Source organism: Sus scrofa, chromosome 18 (assembly GCF_000003025.6).
Source record: "Sus scrofa isolate TJ Tabasco breed Duroc chromosome 18, Sscrofa11.1, whole genome shotgun sequence".
Lineage (NCBI taxonomy): Eukaryota > Metazoa > Chordata > Mammalia > Artiodactyla > Suidae > Sus > Sus scrofa.
The window spans coordinates 32,961,700-32,985,876 of NC_010460.4; the positions used below are offsets into that span (position 1 = coordinate 32,961,700).

Here is a 24,177-nt window from a genome sequence, read left to right on the forward strand (position 1 = left end):
TGAAGTGTCCTCACTAGCTGCAATACATAGGGATAAAGTATCAAGCAATTAAATTTAAGCAGTAATTGTTTTGAGCAACTATTATGTTGATAAAGTAATTTACATTTTTTTATTAGGAAATATTTAGACCAAACCTGATTTGAATTGAAAACTGTAGGCTAATCACTAAAAACTTTTTTTTTTTTTTTTTGTCTTTTTGCTATTTCTTGGGCCGCTCCCGCGGCATATGGAGGTTCCCAGGCTAGGGGTCAAATCGGAGCTGTAGTCTCCAGCCTACGCCAGAGCCACAGCAACGCAGGATCCGAGCTGCGTCTGCAACCTACAACACAGCTTACAGCAATGCTGGATCCTTAACCCACTGAGCAAGGCCAGGGATTGAACCCGAAACCTCATGGTTCCTAGTCAGATTCGTTAACCACTGGGCTACGACGGGAACTCCCACTAAAAACCATTTTGATTGACAAGCCAATTGGCTAGTCATCTGTGATGACAGGAGAATATAAGTATGAACTTAGAATAAGTGGACAATTTTATCAAACTTTTGTTGTTACTATTTGGTCTGGACCTAAAAATATTGATCTATCCTAAATCAATGTGGAAGGAATAAGTGAGGAAAATGGCACATCTTCCTAGACCAGCAATGTTTACTCCATATGAAATAAAAATATTTTTATATTAAAACATACCAATGTATTGATAAGCAATATTTGCGGTAATTTTTACTGTAAATTATAAGACTTTAAAGCAGTTTTAATCTTGCAGTGGATCCTTTAGTCTCTCCTCACCCCAGAACACTGAAGGTTTGGGTGACAATTTGGGGATGTTAATGACACCCTATACAGAATATTAAAAAAAAAAAAAAAAGAATAAAGAAAGCCTTTGTCTTATGTCTTGGAAGTGCATATAATGCCATGAATTTTCTCTAAACAAATACTTTTGTCTGAATATATATAGAAATTCATATGGATGACATTTTAATGCAGTTTTATAATAGATATTTCTAGGATCTTTGGAGTCGTTATACATACTGCTTTCTTGTTATACACAGCTAGATATTGGTAAGAAAAGTAGGTGGGGAATTTTTGGGGGGGATTTTGATTTATAATCTATATTCATGTGAACTGATACCCATTCTCACCTACTTCTACCTGGTGAAAAGAGATAGTATGCTTTCTTTCCAAAACTTAAACTTGGGATCCTTTCTTCCTTTCCACATAAAACAACTCATCAATGACAATAAAAATCACAATGGCTATTATCTATTGAATGTTTATTATATTCTAGGCACTGTCCTAAGCACTTCTGTATTCATGACTGTGTACACGATTTCATTAAATCATCAACCAACTTTTAAGATAGGTATACTTTTACTGCATAAGTGAGGAAACAAAGCAGTGAACTTAACTTTCCCCATTGGCAAAGCTACGGCTGAGAAATTGCATCTCAAACTCAGCCCTGAACCATATTTTATGCTGTGGGAACACCTATATACCAGGAAAAGTTAGGGTATAAATATCTGCATGCCCTCTAGAGAAATGTTTGGGTGTTTTGTCAAAGGGATAAACGCCTGCCTATGAGCATAGGGAAGAGGGACAATTGGTCAAATATAAAGACCTGCAATTACTTATTGCACCAATAGCCCCACTTCTCAGCTCCTTCCTTGATATTCCAGCAACCTCTGATGCTAGAGCCTTTCTGGGGTTGTGTTGGACTGCTTAGACAGTCCTTCCTAGAAGCATCTTCTGCCAGGCATGTTACTTGTTTTTCTCTGCTCCCCAGTTCATACTCTTCTATTCATTTTATCTTCTGGATATGTGTTGAAATCTCTGGTCTGAGGATAAGTCCTCCCATTCCCTACATCTTGATGGCATAGTCACTTGTTAATTCCTTTACTATTAGTATAATGGGAATTGGAGAAGATATAAAGGAATATGTTAACTATCTTAAACTCAAAGCCAACATAAATTCCTTTTAAAAAAAATGATGAAATGACTTTTGGGTAGAATATAAAATACAAAATAACTTTAAGTGGAAACATTAGAAAAATTCCAAATAAAATAAATATATTCTTTATTGGAGCTGTTGCAGGGTGGTTTATACTAGCAAGTCCAGATGAAATAAATCCCAGATAGCAATGTTCTTTATAAATAAGCAGAAACTGCAGTAGCATCTGTACCTGGGGCAAATGCCTATCTGGGTGCTAGTGGGTTAAAACTGGAGCTGCCACAGATTGGGAAATTTGGCAGGAAAGGGGAAATCAGCCAAACTTTTGACAGCATTGTGGGCTGGTGAGATGGGTCTGCAAGGGCATTAAGTTCTTGACCCCAAATTGTGCCCCCTTTCCTTGGAATTTTGCCAAGAAATTGGCAGTGGATGAGGACCTAGTCAACAGAGAATTCATGCAGCCTTGCACATCTGACTTAATTGCCAGACTTGGAACCAAACTGGAGTCCCAACTATCTAAAATAGACATATTTCAGTTCAAACACTAAAATGATCAAATTGCAGATAAGGTATGGGGAGGTGAGGGACAGGACTAACTGAAGATGAACTCAATCTAAAGCTTCAACCCAGCTCTAACTCAGATGTAAATATGTGTAAGGATATGTGTATTTATTTTTATACATATAATCCCTAGCTTTGTTTACTAAGAAGGTCTGAGATTATTAGTGCCCCAATAGCAATGAACACACCTACATCCCAGATCATGGCGGCTTCTGAATATTATTCTCTACTGAAAGTACCAAGGGCTTTTTGTAGAAATAACTGATTATTTCTGACTGCTTTTGCTGGAGCATCAAAAGAACAAGGTGAGCCTGGGATGTATGCTAGTTTCAGAAGGCAAACAATGCTTAAGAATAATAGGGACAAGGGGTTCCCATCATGGCCTAGCAGAAACAAATCTAACTAGCATCCATGAGGACGCAGTTTGATCCCTGGCCTCACTCAGCAGGTTAAGGATATGGTGTTGCTTGAGCTGTGGTGTAGGCCACAGGTGTGCTCAGATCCTGCATTGCCTTGGCTGTGGTGTAGGCCACAGATGTGCTCAGATCCTGCATTGCTTTGGCTGTGGTGTAGCTGGCAGCTATAGCTCCAATTTGACCCCTAGCCTGTGAACCTCCATATGCCATGGGTGCAGGCCTAAAAAAAAAAATGGGGACAAGTCAAAAAGGCACAAAAATCAGCTTGAAGCAACCTCCAATGACCAGAGCTTGGACAATCTGAACATTAAGAAACTAAGTACCCATAGAGATTGAAACACACACACACACACACCCACGGTTAATGACTTTGATTAACAAGATAGTTACATTAAAGAGGCATAATTTAAAAAATCTATAGAGGAGATAAAATTTGAACCCATAAGACACATAGAAAACAAATAGCAAGTTGCCATAGTTAAAATTAACCTTATTGTTAATTATATTGAATGTAAATCAGCTAATGGCTTCAATTAAAGTCAGAGATTGTCAGATTAGATCAGTTTCTAAACCTCAGCACTATTCACATTTTGGGTCACATATTTATTTGTTACAGGAGGCTGTCCTGTGCAATGCAGGGTATTTAACAGCATCTGTGGTGTCTACCCACTAGATACCAGTAATGCCATCCTTTTCCCTTCAATTATGACAACCAAAATTACCTCCAGGTATTTCAAAATGTGCCCTACAGGACAAAATAACCCCTAATTGAGAACCATTTGACTAGATGAAAATCAAGATCTAACAATATGCTGCTTACCAACAAATACATGTTAAATATAAACACTGATACTTTTAAAGGGAAAAGGATGCAAATATTAATTATAAGAAAGCTAGTATGACTTTTAATATCAAATAATGCAGATTTAAAGACAAAGTGCATTTTCAGATAAAGAGATACTTCATAATAATAAAAAGATCTACCTATCAACAGGGCTTAAATGTGCATGAGCTTCAAAATACATAAAGCATGGATTGACAGAAACAAAACAGACAAATCTATAATCATATTTGGAGACTAAATACTGCTTTTTCAGTAATTGATGGAATAACTTAAATGAAAATCAGTAAGGTTATAGAAGATGTGAACTACACTTTTAACCAACTTGACCTAAATGATACTTTTAGAATATCACATTCAACAATTGCAAAGTAAACAATTCTTTTCAAGTGCACCTGGAATGTTCACCAAGATAGACCATATTCTGGGACAAAATAAAAGTCTTATTAAATTACAAATGATGGAGTTCCTGTTGTGGCATAGTGGAAATGAATCCGACTAGGAACCATGAGGTTGTAGGTTGGATCCCTGGCCTCACTCAGTGGGTTAAGGATCCAGCATTGCTGTGAGCTGTGATGTAGGTCACAGACGCAGCTTGAATCCTGTGTTGCTATGGCTGTGGCGTAGACTGGTGGCTATAGCTCCATTCAACCCCTAGCCTGGGAACCTCCATATGCCATGGGTGTGGCCCTAAAAAGTGGGGGGGGAGGGGGAGGGAGGGGAGAAAGGAAAAGAAAAAGAAATTACAGATGACTGCAATCAAACAAAATATTTTCTATGACAAATAAATTAAAAATCAATTATGGTGATGAGGGATGATATGAGAAAAGAACATGTATACATGTATGGCTGGGTCACTCTGCTGCACAGCAAAAATTGGCACAACAGGAGTTCCCGTCATGGCTCAGTGGTTAATGAATCGACTAGAACCATGCTGTTGCAGGTTCGATTCCTGGCCTCGCTTGGTGGGTTAAGTATCCGATGTTGCTGTGAGCTGTGGTGTAGGTCACAGACGGGTCTCCGATCTTGCATGGCTGTGGCTGCTGCTGTGGCCGGCAGCCATAGCTCTGATTCGACCCCTAGCCTTGGAACCTCCATATGCTGTGGGTATGGCCCTAAAAAGACAAAAAAAAAAAAAAAAGGCACAACAATGTAAATTAACTATACTCTAATAAAAAAATCAAAAAAATCAATGATGAAAACAATCTACAAAAATTCCCAAATATTGTAAAGTAACATACTTCTAAACATATGCTGGGTCAAAGATAAAGTACAGGGTAATTTTAAAATTTTTTAAATTAAACATCAAAATTCTTCAAAATAATTTGTTTTCAAACCCACCCACCCCCTTCTCAAGACCAGTTGACTTGGAAGTTCAAAAGAAGTTTCACTAAAACCATTCAATTGCCTTCCTTGAATACTTGGGCAGTCACTTACCCTTCATTTTTAACCTCATACTTAGAGGAATGGAAAGCTAAAAAAAAAAAAAGTAATCTGTTATATTCACAGTTTGTTATTCAGAAAGAGGTGGAAAATAAATAAAAATACTTTTTGTTCTCTTATGTTATAAGTCCAGAAATAATTGTTTTCTTTGAGTGTAGAGTGTGTTAGGATTGTAGAAATTATGCTTACAACTAGCTTTTTGCAAGTAAAGTGTTTCCAAGTAGGAATGATCTTATAACTTTAACTATGATGTGAAAAGGAATTATTTTAGTGGTGGATTTTGATCAAGATATTTTTTTAAAAAATCTACAACTAGATATATAGTGAAATTCCAGGGGAAAAAATATAAAGCCACTACATCTTTCTTTAAGAAAAGGATCAATTATCTTCAAAGAGGCAAAATGTATACTGACAACTCTACTTAAGCACTGCAGCAAGAAAAACAAAAAAAATCCCAAAAAACAAAAAACAAAAGAATTATACAATCAATATTCTGAAAGAAAATAATGACCAACATTGAATTCTATACCCAGCAAAAACAGCCTTCAGGAATGAAGATGAAACAAATTCATTGTTGAGCAAAAAAAATAGGGAATTTACTACCCAACAATAGGAAACTTCAGGAAGGAAATAAATATATTCTTTGGGCAGAAGGTAAATGATCCTGGTTGGAAGGTTAGCTATGTAGGAAGGAAAGAATTCCAAAGAAAGTCATCAATGCATGGTAAATTTAAATGAACATTGACTACGTAAAGTTGTAATAATATTAAAGTGGGATTTAAAGTATAGAGAGAATTAGAGTATATGTAAATAATAGCATATTGGTTATATTTTCCTTTTGGAGGGTTAAAGTACTAATTAGCTTATAATTATTTAGGGTAAAAAATTGCACAACTTTCAGACTAACAGAGGAAAAGTAGAGTTAAAAAGAATGATTCCATAAAAGGCACAAAATGGTGGAGTACCCATTGTGACTCAGCAGTAATGAACCTGATTAGTATCCATGAGAATATGGGTTTGATTCCCCAGTCCTTCTCAATGGGTTAACAAGTTTACCAAACTTAGCCTAGGATCTGGTGTTGCCATGATCTGTGGTGTAGGTCCCAGATGTCACTCAGATCTGGCATTGCTGTGGTATAGGCTGGCAGCTATGGCTCTGATTCAACCCCTAACCTGGGAAATTCCATATGCTGCAGGTGAAGCAAAAAAAAAAAAAAAAAAAAAAAGCAAGAAAGGGAAAAAAACCAGAACATAGAACTGGCAGGATAAATAGAAAGTGCAGTAAGATGGTAGATTTAAACTCACATTTACTGATTTAAGACTTTTTGAGGATAGTACATGGGAGTGTGATAGAAAAGAAAGTAAATGACCTAGTTAATTATTTTACCTTTAATAAGTTCCCATAAATGGAAGTTTAAAAATTTCTCATTCCCACTGTGATGCAAGGAATCAGGGGCATCTCTGCAGGGCCAGGACTCAGGTTCAGTCCCCAGTCTGGCACAGTGGGTTAAAGGATCCACCATTGCTGCAGCTGTGGAGTAGATCACTGTGATTCTGATCTGATCCCTGGCCCAGGAATTTCATATGCCTCAGCGTGGCCAAAAAAGAAAAAAACAAAAAATTGCTACTTCTTGAATATTTCAGATACCTTCAGCACCAGCGAAACACTGCATCCATCCTGACTTTTTATCCTCACAATGAACCTGCAAGGTAGGTTTTGTACACCCAATTTAGAGGTGAGAATTACCTAAGGATGCTCAGACAGTAAGTGACCAAACAGGATTCAAGACAGTTCAAACTCATCCATCATGATACAATTTCGACCATTTAATAAACACAGTTTAGTCATGTTGTTTAAATATATCTTAAGTTCTTAATGCCCAGAAGAAACAGATGGACAAATGTTTTGCAACAAACCTAACTTTTAAAAAGTAAAATTCCTGAGACTCCTCGAGTTAAATAAACAGATCTTTAAAACAAGTTTACCAAACTTAGCCTATAATCCTGTGCACAGCTACTCGTATTCAAAGCAAGCATTTATGGAGATGTTATGCATCTTATATTTTTCCATTCCGTGGCCCACACTGCATATGCATTTCAGTTTCTACTTTAATCTCCATTTAATTCTTCTAAGAATATGCATTCATTTCTTGTTAAAAGTAGAGTTTTCATTTCTGAAATGATTTATACCGGAGGACAATTTAATTACATTAGAAGACATTTTAATTTGCAAATTCATTTCCAGCCAAGATTTGTGCAAAATAAAATCTAATTTATGCCAAAGAATATCAAACCTGTTAATCAATTCTTTTTTAATGACTTCCCAGGAAGAAACTGGTGTTGGTTATGATTCTTTACACAGCACTTTTATCTTCCAACCACATTACTTTTTAAAAGTGTTCAATCTATTTTTATACTCTTTCAGAAATGAGAATTGCATTATCTATTTACCACAAAATGAGAACTTTGTGGCTCAAATGATAAAAAAAAGGAAGACTTTGATTGTTTTCCTTCAAGTCATTATCTCCAGGTATATTCACTTTTATTTATTTATAACTTTTATTTCCATCACCTTTTTTACTGTTTGATCCCTAATGACTTCTATACTGATTTGTTAACTATGTTTTAATAGTATACAATATAATACTGAGGTGAATGTGGCTTGTCCCAAGACCATTGCAAGAGAACAATTTGGAAAAAAAAAAAAAAATCACTAAAAAAGAAAAATAAATGATACCCTGGACCTTAAACTCCATTTCTAAAGGAAATTCCTATGCAATAGATTAAAAAGTTGTCAGAAAACATGAACTGCCTCATTAACTTTGTGCCTAAGTTCTATCAGTGATTGGTTTTTTCTGTTTGTTTGTCTGCGCTTCCCTGTGGAAGTTCCTGGCTAGGGGCAGAACCAATGCCACAGCAGCGAGTCAAGTCCTCATAGTGACAACACAAGATCCTTAACTTGCTGTGCCACAAGGGAATGCCATTGATGGACTTTTAATGCCTATGTTCATCATTTATGAGCTCTTTTTATACATTTAAGTTAAGCTTTATAAAAGTGAATTAGTTACATTGTGACGCTTACTGCACCATCTATACAACACATCTTCAAGAATAATTCAAAGAGAAGAAACAAAGTTGTTGAGTTAGTACTGTTTTGTGAAGCATATAACTAATTATTAGATGTTTAATGTAGCAGCTATAATTGCTCCTCTAAATGACCTTAAAAATCACCAACATGTCATGAGATTCTTTTGGAAAAGCACAGTAACATTGCTTTCTTTTTTTATATATTCATGGCATCTTTCAGCCAAGGTTTCTGACATACTGCAATGAGGCCATACATATCACCAACATATTTGTCATTGACAGGTGACAGATTTAGAAACTGATGCACATCAAAACAAATCAGATTAAAGTGAGTGAAAGGCAGTTTCAAAGTGAGTTCTAAAATACCAATCCCACAGATGCAGTAAATAATCCTTTGAGCTTTCTTGAGTTGCTTGGAATCATTTTTTTTTTTCAATAGAGTCCCTTTTTAAAAATAAGTAGAAAACCTGATTTTATTTTTATTTATTTTTTATTACTCAATGGAATTTATTACATTTATAGTTGTACAATGATCATCACAATCCAAAATCTGACTTTAAACATGATTTCATTAGTGTGCTTACTTAGTCAGTGGTGAGAAAAAGCTGATAAGGCTAGCTTTGCTGTTACTGAAACTAAGATAAAAACAAATTTCCAGGCATTCATCTTGTGGCTCAGCAGTAACGAACCCACCTAATATCTATGAGGATGTGGGTTTGATCCCTGGCCTCTCTCAGTGGGTTAAGGATCCAGGGTTGAAGGAGCTATGGTGTAGGTTGCAGGTGTGACTGGGATCCTGCCTTGCGATGACTGTGATGTAGGCCCGCAGCTCTGGCTCCAATTAGACCCCCATGCTGGGAACTTCCATATGCTGCAGGCGTAGGCCTCCCCCCCACAAAAAAAAAAAAAAATTCCAGAAGCCAGGTTAACTTGGGACATATTTTGAATTTATTCCTAATATTGGCTAACACAACCAACCTCTGTTGTAAGCCTTGACATACATTAACTCATTTAATCCTTTCAACAACTCTGTGAAGGAGGTATTATTACTATAATATTTCAGGGATGAGAAAATGAGGCAGCGGGTAAAATAAGTCACCTGGATCACTGGGTAGGCAAGGGAAGGATGCCACCTGGGTGGTCTGGTTCTAAAGACTGATTCTAACCACTGCGCTCTCTCTTCGATTGAAGTGCTCGATTGAGTGAAAAATGTTTTCTTTCTTCAAAGGCAGAGAAGAATATTTCCAGGGATTCTAATATACGCAGGAATCCTCAAAGAATCTTCAAAATGGAGCCAGTCACTAACTGGCTTAGTGGATCATCAGTAGGTTCTTCCTTCTCCAAGAGAAGGCAGACCGGCAGACTTTCAGCCTCTGATATTTAAAGTCTTGCTCAGTGCACAGGATCTCTTTCAGTATCTCATCTAATCCTCACAACATCCACAGATGGCGATGGATTTATTATTTTCATTTAAATTGACACATGACATGGACTTTTGTGAAAATGAGGGCAGAGGACACTACAAATATTCCAAAAGGGTTTAATATAGTTCTACAACACGTTCATATATTTGCGAAAAAAGTTTTGCTTTACAAATTTGAGACCACAAATATCAACAGTTATTCTTATAGTCTGGTCCTCTATAACAAAGCTTTTCTTCTTTCTTTTCTTTTTTTTAATTGAAGTATAGCTGGTTTACAATATTGTATTAGTTTCAGGTATACAGCAAAGCGAATCGCTTATATTTTTTTTCAGATTCTTTTACATTATAGGTCATTATGAGATATTGAATATAGTTTCCTGTGATTACAGTTAACTCCTTGTTATTCATCTACTCTATATGTAGAGGTGTGTATCTACTAATCCCATACTCCTAATTCACTCTTCCCCCACCCCGTTCCCCTTTGGTAACCATAAATTTGTTTTCTAGGTCTGTAATACTATTTTTGTTTTGTAAATAAATTCATTTGTAATTTTTTTAGCTATCACATATAAGTGATAAATATGCTATTTGTCTTCCTGTCTGACTTAGCTTACTCAGTATGATAATCTCTAGGTCTATCCATTAAACAGTTTTTCTAACATAGGAAAGTTAATACAGTTAATATGGGGTACTGATGTTCAGATAATGTGGAATCTGAGTTGGTTCAAGGCTGTTTTTTTCAGGTCAAGGGATTTGAAATTGCAGAAATAGAAAAAGGAAGAGAAAAAGACCTCAGCTGGGCTGGTGACCTGGCAACAGGAATTTTTAGCTGTATTTCAAAAAATTTTGCAACAAAGTCTATACCTACCACTATCTCCCCAGAGAGGCACCCCAGCCTGGGCATTTCTTGGCTTCTGGCAGGTCCAGTGCCTCCTGTGTCTGTTGTGAGGGCAGCTCCAAAGGCTCTGATTTCTTTGTCTTAGCCAAGACTACTCCTTGCTTAATTAAATTTTGTCCTCATTCCTAGTCTATTGTTTTGTGCAATCTAATATTCCTTGTGGCAGATTCCAGCCACACTGAGCTGCCTTCCTTGATGGGCCATTTAATCTCATTAAGAATAAGGATTTTTTTTTTTTTTTTTTTTTGGTAGTGGTGCAGTTGTTAGTGCTCTGGTTATCATGATGTACACTAGCTTATAATGTAAAGCAATAAAATAATCATAAACAATCATGTGGAAAATATTTTTTTAAATGTAACATGTTTTCAGATATTGCAATTCTCTACCTCCATGTTTGCCTTTTCCCCAGGTTCTAAAGCTGGCGTGCGAGAAGGGAGAATATCAGTCACCAAGGAAAAGTTTTAAACAACTCATACCGTCTACCCTTCCCCTTTGTAAGACTATGTTGTGTTGAAAATCACCATTCTTGGCAGAAAAAAAAAAATGGATTCTAAACTACGTTTCCCTATTTCCTCGAAACTTTTAAACTCAAACAAGAGTTTCTGGATCATTAGGAATTTATAGACTTTTTTTTTTTAATGGAAGGGAGGGTTCTATGTTTAAATGCACTTATGTAACAAACTTTCCTTAGAGAAAGTAAAAGCATCCTGTTTTATGTTAAGTACTATCACATGAGCTGTATCCGTATGTATTTTTTGCAGCAATTTTCTTCTTTTTTAATCTTTTGTCTTTTGAGGGCCGCACCCATGGCATATGGAGGTTCCCAGGCTAGGGTCTAATTAGAGCTGTTGCTGCTGGCATATGCCAGAGCCATAGCAGTGCCAGATTCAAGCCACGTCTGCGACCTACACTACAGCTCACGGCAATGCCAGACCCTTAACCCAGTAAGCAAGGCCAGGGATCCAACCCACAACCTCTGGTTCCTGGTTGGATTCGTTTCTGCTGCGTGGGCCAAGATGGGAAACTCCTGCAGCAATTTTCAAGATTCATATCTAAATTGACAAAGATGCTGTTAATTTTTAAAATCTGAAAAGAAGTAAATTTCCTCCTAATTCTCTGAAGGTTTTCAGAGTAAAATTATTTCCATTTTGCTTTTAAAGAAATCTTAGCTCTCTTAGTTTAAATATGTATGTACTCTGTCGACAATTTTCTATGTCTCCCAAGCAGTTTTTTCATCCCCAAACTGGAAGGCACGCTCTTAGGTGGGTGACCCTCAGGTGAATGAGAAATGCAGTTGAGACTGAGGAAATGTTGTGTCTGATCAAACTGCTCTGTCTTCCACCAAGTCCTGCTATCTAGCTTGAAAGGTCAGCTATTAAAACTTCACTCCTCTTCTCAGGTTAGAAAACTGAGGAATTGCTGGGAATCTGTTTTATTAGTTGGCACAACTGAGTTTTATTAGTTGGCACAACAATTTATACTCCATGTATTGCCAACATTTGAGGTGGTCAACAATAAAACTATGTCCATAATAAGAAGTATAATAATAAATTTTTTAAAAATTCCCCTCTTTTGTACTAATCCATCCCAATAATAAAAAAAGTAAAAGTCAACTTTGAATCAACATTTGTCGAAATTCTAGGAAACCAGAGGCCACACTAACTTTTGTTTGTTTCGTATCAGAACATTCTGGTGCTGTCAGACAAAGGGAAACCGGATAGGTAGGGAAAGATTTTATTTGGGATTAAAGGAATGTGCCAGTTACTAAGTTTTTGTCTCTCAGCATCAGATCTACCTTATCAATCATGTTGCCTGATACTGGAGTGAGGACTTAGCAAACCTTAGTTCTGCTTTGCCAGCTGGCTCTCCATTAAGCTCTGCTAATCGTGGTGTGTGTATAAATGAGAGACAGAAATTGACAGAACACTGTAAACCAACTACAATAGAAAAAATAAAAATCATTTTTTAAAAAAAGAAAAGCAAAAAGAGAGAGAGAGAGATTGTGTGTGGGGGGAATTAATAGAGGGAGAGAGCAAAGTAGAAGACAGAAGAAGGAGCTACTTGCTTTCTGTCTGTTTCCTGGGAGTTTCGACCTCAAACACTTCATCGCACCCCAAGACAGCAAATCCTACCCAGTAAGTACACTTGTAGAACCAGCCTTTTCGCACTTCCTCAGAGACACTGAAACTGAGCAGGGCCCTACGGCTTTCTGTGTCCTCCAATTCTTGTTTTTAAGAATAAGTTTCAGCCTCCATGACCTTCCCTGAGTTCCAAAGGGCAGGTTCAAACAGTTGCTAATAAAGGAAGAGTGGGGATGCAGAGACCAGGGAGGAACAGGCAAGAGAAAAGTGTGCAGCCTTGGGGCAGGGTCCTGGTTCCTACTCAAGGAATATGGATAACAATATCTTTTGAGATCTTCCGCAGAACTAAAACCCCCAACAAATGGGAGATGTTAATGAAGCATTCTTCATTCGTGAAAGAAGGATTGCCAGCTTTGAAAAACAATGAAAGCTTGCATCTACCCCGATCCTTATCTGTAGCCCTACTTTTCACTTCTAAACTATAAAACCTCCCAAACTCTCTGAAGGGGGTTCACTTATTATGGCACTAGCCTGCTGTGGCCCCCTTTGCCTGACAAAGCAATAAAAGCTGTCTTTGTCTCCTTCACCAAAAACTCTGTCTTGGCATTTCTATTCAGTACTGGTGGATAGAGGCTGAGTTTCAGCAACAACACCATACCAGCTGCCTGGACACTCCTCTTCAGAAAAGTTTCAGTTCCATGAGGCTTCTTAATCAAGCCTTTAAGTTTTATATATATCCAACATCTCTCCTTAATTCCTCCGGCCCTAGGGGAGGTAGTTACTTCCTTATTTTCTCTTTTTTTTTTTTTTTTTTTTTTGCCTTTGCAGTCACCAACCAACTTTATACCTAATTAAAAATTCTTTATGTTCCTTTTCTCTGTTAAATGACTAGTCTGACTGCTGTCTCTCAACTGTATCTTAATGGATACAGTGACTACCCGGCTGTGTTTCATAGCTTCACATACTTGAAGTGGTGTGCTTCCTAATGACAGTCACACACTCTTTCTGAGCTATTAATGGAAAAGCCTTCCAGGATACCCAATTTTTGTAAAATACAATTTTTATTAAGGAAGCTTATGAAGCATTGTTTTATTCCCTTTTAATTTTTTTGTAAAATGCTACTGTAAAGCTTGTAATTTGTTTCCTTTGAATGTGTAAATGAACCAAATTAGTCACATCCCTGATGGTATGATTCACATCTGGTTTAGAAAAGCCCCACACCAGGGCTTTTTTCTATATGTGATAGCTTGGTAAATAAAATAAGGATGGTGGTCCTAGCAGCTTAAAAACTAAACCCAAATGGAAATCTGGTTTCTTTAATGATTTGCTCTCAGAATATTTAAAAACAAAATATTTAAAAGGTTGCTAGTGGAACTCCTGTCGTGGATCAGTGGTTAACAAACCCAACTAGCATCCATGAAGATGTGGGTTCGATCCCTGGCCTCGCTCAATGGGTTAAGGATAGGGTATTGCCGTTAGCTGTGGTGTAGGTTGCAGACTTGGCTCGGATTCTGTGTGGCTACGGCATGGGCAGATGACTACAGCTCCAATTGTACCCCTAGCCTGGGAAGCTCCATATGCCGCAAGTGCAGCCCTAAAAAGACACACACACACACACACACACACACACAAAAGTTGCTAGAAAGATGGCTAGTTCTATAAAGAAGGAAATGATTATATCAAGAGACAGTGATTATTTTTTACATGAAGTTTAACTTTTAGCAGCTTGCAAATCATGGTAATAGTATTGTTTTTATGGACAAGTAAAATAAAGCTCAATTTTTCTTCCGGAGATCAGTCCATTAATAGTAAGAAAACACAATCACAAAGGCTTACGGGTTTTCAGGAGATAAGGAAATATATGGCCAAGAGAGTCCAAAAAAGGACAAAATAAATGCCAAGATTATGAGGCAGAAAGGACTTGGATTTTGAGTTCAAAAAGAAGGTAGGAGCCAAACTTACGTAGAATTACCTTAACTGTGGAGAGCAGAGGACATAGGAATAGCATATTTAAAATGCTGGAGAAGAAACTATCAACCAAGAATTCCATACCCTGCAAATTCTGAGAGAACTTACATCTGCCTAACAAGAAATTTTAAAGAAACTCCTTCAGACAAGTAGGAAATGACTCAGGATGGTAATTTGAATCCACAGGAAGAAAGGAAGAAACACTAGAAATGGTGAATATATGGGTAACTACCCCCCCAAAATGTATAAATGTTCCTTTTCTTTTCTTCTTATATTGCTTTAAGAGACATAAGATTGTATAAAGCAGTATATAACATTGTATTATTGGGTTTATAATATAAATTGATAATATATTAGTACAAAGAAGAAGGGAGGGAAAAAGCCATATTGGGGTAAAGCTGCTATATTTTATCAGAATTAAATCTGTATTAACCTGATGTAAATTGTGATACATTGTGATGCATATAATACCTAGCACAACCACTAAGAAAGTAACTCAAAAAGTATATTTAAAATTTTGACAGAGGAATTAAAATAATACAGTTTAACAAAAAGAAGGCTGTAAAAGAGGAACAGATAAACAGGAATATGTCATTCATACAATAGTCAGAATGGCTAGTATCAAAAAGATAAAAAATAACAAAAAGTGTTAGTGAGAATGTGGAAAAAAGGGAACCCTCATATACTGCTGGTGGAATGTAAATTGGTTCAGCCACTATAGAAGAGAGTTTGGAGGGTTCTGCAAAAGTTAAAAATAGAACTACCATATGATCCAGCAATTGCACTTCTGGATATTTATCAGTAAAAAGTAAAAACTTTAACTTGAAATGAGATATGCATCCCTATATTCACTGCAGCATTATTTACAGTACCCAAGATATGGAAGCAAACTACATGTCCAATAGATGAATGAATAAAGAAGATGTGCTATATATATACAATGAAATATATTCTTTGACCAGAAAAAAGAAGGAAATCTTGCCATTTGTAACAACATGGATAGATGATCCTTAAGGGCATTACACTAAGTGCAATAAGTCAGAAACAACATGTGATCTCACTTATATGTGGAGTATTAAAAACTAAAAAAAAAACAAAAAAAAAACAAACATCTTTATAGATGAAGAGAACAGATTGGTGTTTGACAGAGGTGGGATAGGGAAGGCAAATTAGATGAAGGGGGTCAAAAGGTACAAACTTCCAATTATAAAATAAATACATCATAGGATGTAATATACAACATGGGTGACTAAAGTTACTAAAACTGCATTGCATTTTTGAAAGTTGTTAAGAAAGTGGGTCTTTAAAGTTCTCATTACAGGAAAAAATTTTGTAACTATGGTGACAAATATTAACTATAAACTTGTGATCATTTCATAATAAATATAAATATTGAATGTTATACACCTGAAACTAATGTAATATTTATCCATTTTATCTCAAGTTAAAAAACATACATGTGACATCTAAAGGATAGATAACAAAATGCAGATATATCTTCAGTGAAATTAATACTTGCATTAACATTATTACCTTCTAATCAAAAGGCAGAGATTGTCAGACTGATAAAGAAGCGACATCAACTATATACTGTTTTTAAGAGACACAACACAGATTCTAAGACACACTGTTGAAAAATAAAAGAATATTAATATACTTGGAGAGGCTACATTATGACCAATAGACTTTTAGGCAAGAGACAGAGACATTTCATAGTGATGAGTCAACATATCATGAAGAGAAAGCAAATTTAATTTATACTAACAAAAGAGACTCAAATCATAAGAAAAAAACTTATAGAACCAAACTCAAAGGTGAAAAAGAATTAAACAAGTATAATTAGAGACTTCAATATTGGATAGAACAGACAAAATAGAAATGGGTAAAGAGGAATTAAACAATGCTATTAACCCATATAACCTAACTAGTGTAGGCTGTGATACATTAAGATGCATATAGCCACTTACATTTTATGCAGCACCAGTGAAATACATATTCATTTCAAGTACCTATGGAATATTCTCTAGGATAGACCATGAGTAAGCCATAAAGCAAAGCATGCCCTCTGACCAGAATGAATAAAATTACAAATTAATTGCAAAAGAAAATTTGAGAAATCCCAAAATACTTGGAAATTAAACAATATGCTTATGAAAATCTGTGAAACCAAGAAGAAATCATGGGGCAAATTAGAAAGTTTTGGACCTGAATTTAAAAAATCTGAAAAAATTTCAAAATAGAGAATGCAGCTAAAGCAGTAATTAAAAGAAAATGTACCTCTCCGAATACCATTATTTAAAAAGAAATGTCAAATCAATAATTTAACCTTCTACTTTACAAATGAAAAAAGAGCAAATTAAACCCAAAACAAGCAGGAGAAAAACAAAACAAACAAACAAACAAAAAACAATGAGGAGGAAAATAATGAGGAGAGAAAATGTCCCAACTCATTTTAAGAGGCTTGGCATCAAAATCAGACAGAAACTGCCAGAAAGGAGAAAAAGAGACCAGCATTAACATGGACACAAAATTCTTAACAAAATATAAGAGATTGAATCCAGCAACTGAAAAAGTGTTACAAACCATGGCAAAGTAGGAATTATCCCAGGAATGCAAACTTGGTTAACAAATGAAAATCAACTAATGTAAAACAGTGTATCAATAAAATAAATGCAAAAATCACATGATTATCTCAATTGACTTAGACAAATCATTCCACAAAATCCAACAATTCATAATTAAAAACTCTTAAACTGGAAAGAGATTGCTTTCTTAGCCTGATAAAAGAGTCTACAGAAATATATTAATTGCCTCCTATTTACCCCCTTGGTGAGGGAGGGATTCTTACCCTAGGGTTCTGGGGATGACTGATACACAACACTTGGTCCTTGGCAGATGTGAGCAACAGTAGTTTATTAGTCATATATGCTCACAGCCCAGGACACTACATGTCATGCAGGGCTATACAGTGGTTGCACTAGGGAACAGAGTGAACAACCAGGGACTGTAGGAGGCAGGCTTTGTAGTATCAAGAGAATGAGGTACCCTTGATGATGCAAGAAGATGGGGTGGCTTATTTGAATAATTCCATGGGCTGGAAGGGAACTGAAACCCCCTACTCAGAGATAAACAGGAATTTAATTGCACCTGGGCTGTTTGAGAAGGAGAATTGTTTGGCTATGTGACCTTCTTCATGGCAACAGATTGGGAGGGGAAGCTGTGGTTTGGCCATTTGAAGCCTTCCCATTTTTACCAGATGTCAAGATAGTCCATAATTCTGAGATATTTTAGGCTTTATACCACAAAAAACAAACAAACAAAAAAAAACCCCCAAAACAAACAAAAAACCCATACAGCTAATATAATCCTTCCTGGAGAAAAATGAATGCTTCCTCCCTAAATCAGGAAAAAGTCAAGGATATTCACTCTAATTACTTCTATTTCAATGTTTTATGAGCAGTTTAGCCAACATAATAAGATAAATTATAGTCAGGTAGATTAGAAAGAAAGATATAAAACTTTTTAGTTGCACAAAACATGATGTTATATGTGGAAAATCCTAAAGAATCTACAAAAAAAGAAATAAACCCTAATAAAACTAATCAGTTTAACAAGTTTTCAGGATATAAATAAAATTAATACACAAGAATCCATTATGTATCTGTATGAAAGCAATGAACATTCTGAAAATAAAATCAACCATTTCATTCACAATAGCTACAAAAGAAATAAAATAGGAACGAATTTAGCAAGAGAAACACAGTTTACCCCATGACCTTTGCTAAAAGTAAAGAAGATCTAATAAATGGAGAGACTTAGTTTTTTAGATTGGAAGACTCAGTATTGTTAAGATGGCAATTTCCCTCAAATTGATCTATAGAGTGAAGGTCAGCCCTATCAAAAACTTAGGAATTTTTTTGTAGAAATGGACAAGCCAATTCTAAACCTATGTAGAAATATGAAGAACCTAGAATGGTTTAAAAAACTTTTGAAGAACAAAAGTTAGAGGCCTTACACTTTATTTCAAAACACACTATAAAGCTTTAGTAATCAAGATATTGTAGTAGTGACATAAGAATAGACATATAATGAGTATGTATTAAGGTTAAGTGAGATAAAGTACAAATATATTTTTTAAAGAATTTAATGTATATATATATGTATATACATACACATGTATATGTTTTTTTAATTGGGAATTTATTTATTTATTTAATAATTTTTATTTTTTTCCATTACAGTTGGTTTACAGTGTTCTGTCAATTTCTGCTGTACAGCAAAGTAACCCAGTCACACACATATATACATCAACATATACAGAAATAAAATAGAATGTTAGTACTTCTTTAATCTTACTCTTTAAAAATGATCACTGTGAACTTTTTGTATATGTATTTCCATATTTTTTAATGTCTATATACAGAACTATCTAGATTTTTAAAAACAAAACAGAAATCACATAAGGGATTATGTTAACATTATGTATTTTAGTAGACATATATGGACAGATAGCATTCCATTATGCATTTTCCTAATCAATTATTTTTTCCAGAAATCATCCCTCAGTATGGTCTGTTAGCAAAATTAAAAATGAAATTTGAATATAAATTGTTTTTAAAATTAAAAAAAATAGGCATATATATCAATGCAATAGAAGAGCCTAGAAATAAACCTTTACATTTATGCTCAATTGATTTTTGACAAAATGTCAAGCAATTCAATAGAGAAAGGAAAATCTTTATAGAAAATGGTGCTAAAACAATTGGCAGAGTTCCCGTTGTGTCTCGGCAGAAACAAATCTGACTAATATCCATGAGGACGAAGGTTTGATCTCTGGCCTTGCTCAGTGGGTTAAGGATCCAGCATTGCCTTGAGCTGTGATGTAGGTAGCTGATGCAGCCTGGATCTGGCATTGCTGTGGCTGTAATGCAGGCTGGCAGCTACAGCTCTAATTTGACCCCTAGCCTGGGAACCTCCATGTGCCACGGGTATGGCCCTAAAAAGAAAAACAAACAAACAAAAATTGGCTTTCCATATTAAAAAAAAAAAAGAACTCAGATCCTCTTCTCATATGATAGAGGAAAATAAACTCAAAATGGATCATAGAAGTAAATATATGAGCTAAAAATGTAAAACTTCTAGAAGAAAACATAGAAAATCTTTGTGACACTGGGTTAGAAAAGATTTCTTAAACACCAAGAACATAATCCATAAAAGAAAAAATTAATAAATTCAACTTCATAAAATTAAAAATGTTTGCTCTTCAAAAGGCATCATTAATAAAAAGCCACAGATTAGCAGGAAACATTTGCAAATCACATGTCTGATAAAGACTTTAAATCCAAAATATATTTTTTCAAAGCTCTTAAAACTCCATTCTAAGATTTTAAGTAGCCCAATTTAAAAATGGGCAACAAACCAAGAGGATAGGGCGAGTGGGATGGACTGGGAGTTTGGGGTTAGTAAATGCAGACTATTACGTTTAGAATGGATAAGCAATGATGTCCTACTGTATAACACAGGGAACTATATCCAATCTCCTGGGATAGAATATGATGGAAGAAAATATGAGATAAAGAATGTGTGTGTGTGTATATATATATATATACATATACATATATATAGGACTGGGTCACTTTGCTCTATCGAAGAAATGGGCATGACACTGTAAACAACTAAAATAAAGCAAAGAAAAGAAAGAAAGGGAAGGAAGGAAGGAAAGAAAGAAAGAAAAAAGGAAAGAGAGGGAAGGAGGAAGGAAGAAGGGAAGAAAGAAAAATAAATTAAAAAAATGAAAATAAATTTGAACAGACATTTCACTGAAAAATATATGAGTGGCTAATAAGCCCCCAAAAAGGATGCTCATTAGAGAAATGCAGATTAAAATCACAGTGAGAAATACCACTCCAAACCAATCAGAATAACTATAATGAAACAGACTGTCAATAACCAAGTGTTGGCAAGTATGAGAAGACTCTGGAATCCTCATACATTGCTAATGGGAAACATTTTGGCAACCACCTCAAAAGTTAAACATTAACGTACTATTACCATAGTTGACTTACCATTATCTAGCAATTTCACCCTTACGTGTCTCCCTAAGAAAATGAAAACTTAGGTCCACATAAAGACTCACACATGATATTCACAACAGCATTATTCATGGTAGACAAAGATTGGAAACAATCCAAATGTCCATTGGCTAGTGGATGGATAAACAATGATACAGAATGTATTCATTATAAGGACACCTATGCTGCCTTTTGTAATCACACTCAACTCCCTTCCCCACTAAGCATCCACCTCTACTCCCCGCCCTGACTGCTGGCAACAACTGATGTCTCCTTGATTTTTATAATTTCATCATTTCAAGAATACTATATTATAGAAGTATACAGATAGTGTATAATTGTTTTGGATTGGCTTTTTTCACTCAGGATAATTCCCCAGAAGATTCATTCAAACCGTGTATCAATCTATTTCTTTTCATTACTGAGTAGTACTCCAGGATAGGAATTACAGTTTCTTTAGTCATTGACCACTGAAGAATATTTGCTCTTTTCCCCAGATTTTGGGGAATAAAGCTGTATAGACATTTGTTTAGAAGTTTTTGTGTGAGGATAAGTTTTATTTTTCTGGGATAAACACCAATAGTATAACTGCTGGGTCTTAGTGTAGTTGCATGTTTCATTTTTAACGACACTGCCAACTGTTTTCCCCAGTGGCTAGGAATTATCTTTTAGAAAAGTAGTTCTGGGCTGGGAACAGGTAGCAGATCAGGTCTATTGAGTGGAGTTCAGGCCAGGCTATGGAGAAGGTAAATGAGCTAAAAGGAAGGGCAGTAAGGCCCCTAGGCCATGGATGGTGCATTACAGAGCTGCTGTGAAGCAGTAATTTAGATACCCAGACCTAAGTATGAAGCCAAGAATGGAGGCCGCCAGGACGCTTTTGAGGATGCAAAACCGTTGACTTAAAGCCTGACTGAGACAAGGCCTATTCCTGAAGATATTTCACTTGAACCTATGGGGAGAGTTGAAAACAAGAAGCAAACAATTCTCAACCCCCAAAAAGCTTTTCAGAAAACGGAGCCCCAGTCTGAATAGAGAAAATCCATGAATCCTTTCAATGTACCCAGTCTGTTCCAGAAGTTGAAGCATGATCCTAGGACAAGGACACTGCTCGTTGATCCTACCTACCGGGAACTGATAGAGCAACAGGAAACAAGATGTCTGACCTGGGCAAGAACTGCAAAATCCCCAAACCATGACTACCCTCAGTGTCCCCCTCCAAGCCCATCTGGAGAGTATGGATAAGGAGCATGACGTTGAGACATCTTTGTCACCTTCTCCCAAAAGGAGACCAAGCCAGAGCCAATGGAAGAAGATCTTCCAGAGAATGAGCAGCAGGCACTGAAAGAAAAAGGGTTGTGGAATGATGCCTATAAAAAAAAAGATTTTGCAGCCTTGAAGCACTATGATAAAGCCAATGCCCAGGACCCCAACCAACATGACTTGACCAATCAAGCAGCCATGTACGTCACAAAAGGTGCTTAAGTGAATGCCAGGAGCTTTCTGTGAAGGCCATTGAAAGGTGGGTAGAAAACCAAGAAGATAATTAGCAACAGGTTCCAAAGCCTGTGTTGGAATTGGCAGCTCCTATTTCACAGAAGAAAAGTGCCAGGATGCCATCCATTTCTTCAAGTCCCTGCAGAACACCAATCCCAGATGTGCTCAAGAAATGCCAACAGCATCCCACTAACTATGGGGCATTTATTTAATCTGAGCCTCAGTTTACCTCTCTTTTAAATGGGGATGAACAATACCTATTTCAAGGATAGGTTGTGAGAATTAAGAGATTGTACATGTAACATGCTTTAGCACACTGCCTCACACAAAGTTAATGTTACATAAAGAGTAACAATTATTGTTATAATCAATAACAAAGATAATGATAAATTCCTGGGGAAAAAAGAAAGAAATGCTAATAGGCAGAGAAAATCCTCAAGGAGCCAGAGTGGCTGGCCTATATCCCTGGCCTGGCTTTGGAGAAGAACAAAGGCAATGCATGCTTTCAGAAAGGGGACTATTCCCAGACCAGGAAGTAGTATGCAGAAGCCATCAAATGAGAACCCAAGAGATGCCAAGTTGTACAGCAATGAAGCTGCCTGCTCCTTTGAACTCCTGGGGTTTCAGCTGCCACTCTGGGACTGTGAGGAATGTATCCAAGTAGAACCAAGCTTCACCAAGTGTTATACATGGAAATCAGCTGCCCTAACAATGAAGGACTATGCAAAGGCCACAGGTGTCTGCCAGGCAGTGGAGAGAGGTGTAAGGAGGTGGCAGAAGGTTACTATGGCTACATGATGGTCTAGTACAACCAATAAGACCTCCCCAAAGACGCATCCTAGGGTATAGCAGATGAGTGACCCAGTCATGCAGTTCATTCTGGAACAGATGCAGAAGGACCCCCCAGGTACTCGGCAGACACTTTAAGAATCCTATAATAGCACAGAAGATACAGAAACTAATGGATGTGGGTCTGACTGCAATTCACTGATGACTTGCTTATCATCTCCCTTCCCTTCACCCTTACTTGGAAAAAGGAGCTGGAACTGCAGCAAGCAGCATGGAACAGAAGGGAGAGAAGGGGAAAAGGCAAATAACTTCTCTCTATATATTTATACAGACCTATGTGGAAGAAATAGAGACTTGTTAGTACATGGTCTCTTCTGCCGCCTTGAGTTCCATCTCCTACTCCTGCCCCTCAGCAGCTTTCCCACCAATCAAAGTTGGTGATGTTTGCTTTGGGGCAGTGGGCATGTGTGGGGGAGGGAGGGTGTTCTTCCCAACCTCAGGCCCCAGCTGATTTACAACATGTCAATTTCTGTGTCAATGTTCATATTATTAACTCCATGTCCCCTTTACCAACGAAACAAGCAAGTCGGACATAGTTACACAATTTTTAAAAAAGAAAGAAAAGGTAGTTCTTATATGTGGAATGTAAAATATGGCACGAATGAACCTATCTTGAGAACAGAAACAGACTCATAGACATGGAGAACAGACTTGTGGTTGCCAACAGGGAGGTGGGAAGGAGTGGGCTGGACAGGGAGTTTGTGGTTAGTAGATGCAAACTATTACATTTAGAATGGATAAGCAACGAGGTCCTGCTGTATAGCATGGGGAACTCATTCCAATCTCTTGGAGTAGAACATGATGGAAGATAACATGATAAAAAATAACATATATATTGTTTATATAAATATATACACAGATAATACCTATCTGGGCCACTGCTGTATAGCAGAAACTGACACAGTGTAATTAAATTAAATTTTAATTTTAAAAAATTAAATCAAAAGTTCTGTTTATTGTTAAGACTAACCAGACAAGATAAAAACAAAGAAAATATGTCTTTATTAAAGCTTCGGTCTTTTACCAGGATAGGAAACTAGAAGTCTATTCAGATTGTCTTATCAGAGCTTAGTTAATGAGAAAAGGTGCAGTGCCTTATTA

The 24,177-nt window shown here is 36.4% G+C and overlaps 1 pseudogene; it reads left to right on the plus strand.

Moving 5' to 3' along the window:
* LOC100737268 lies at window positions 9,581–23,242 on the plus strand (annotated as a pseudogene).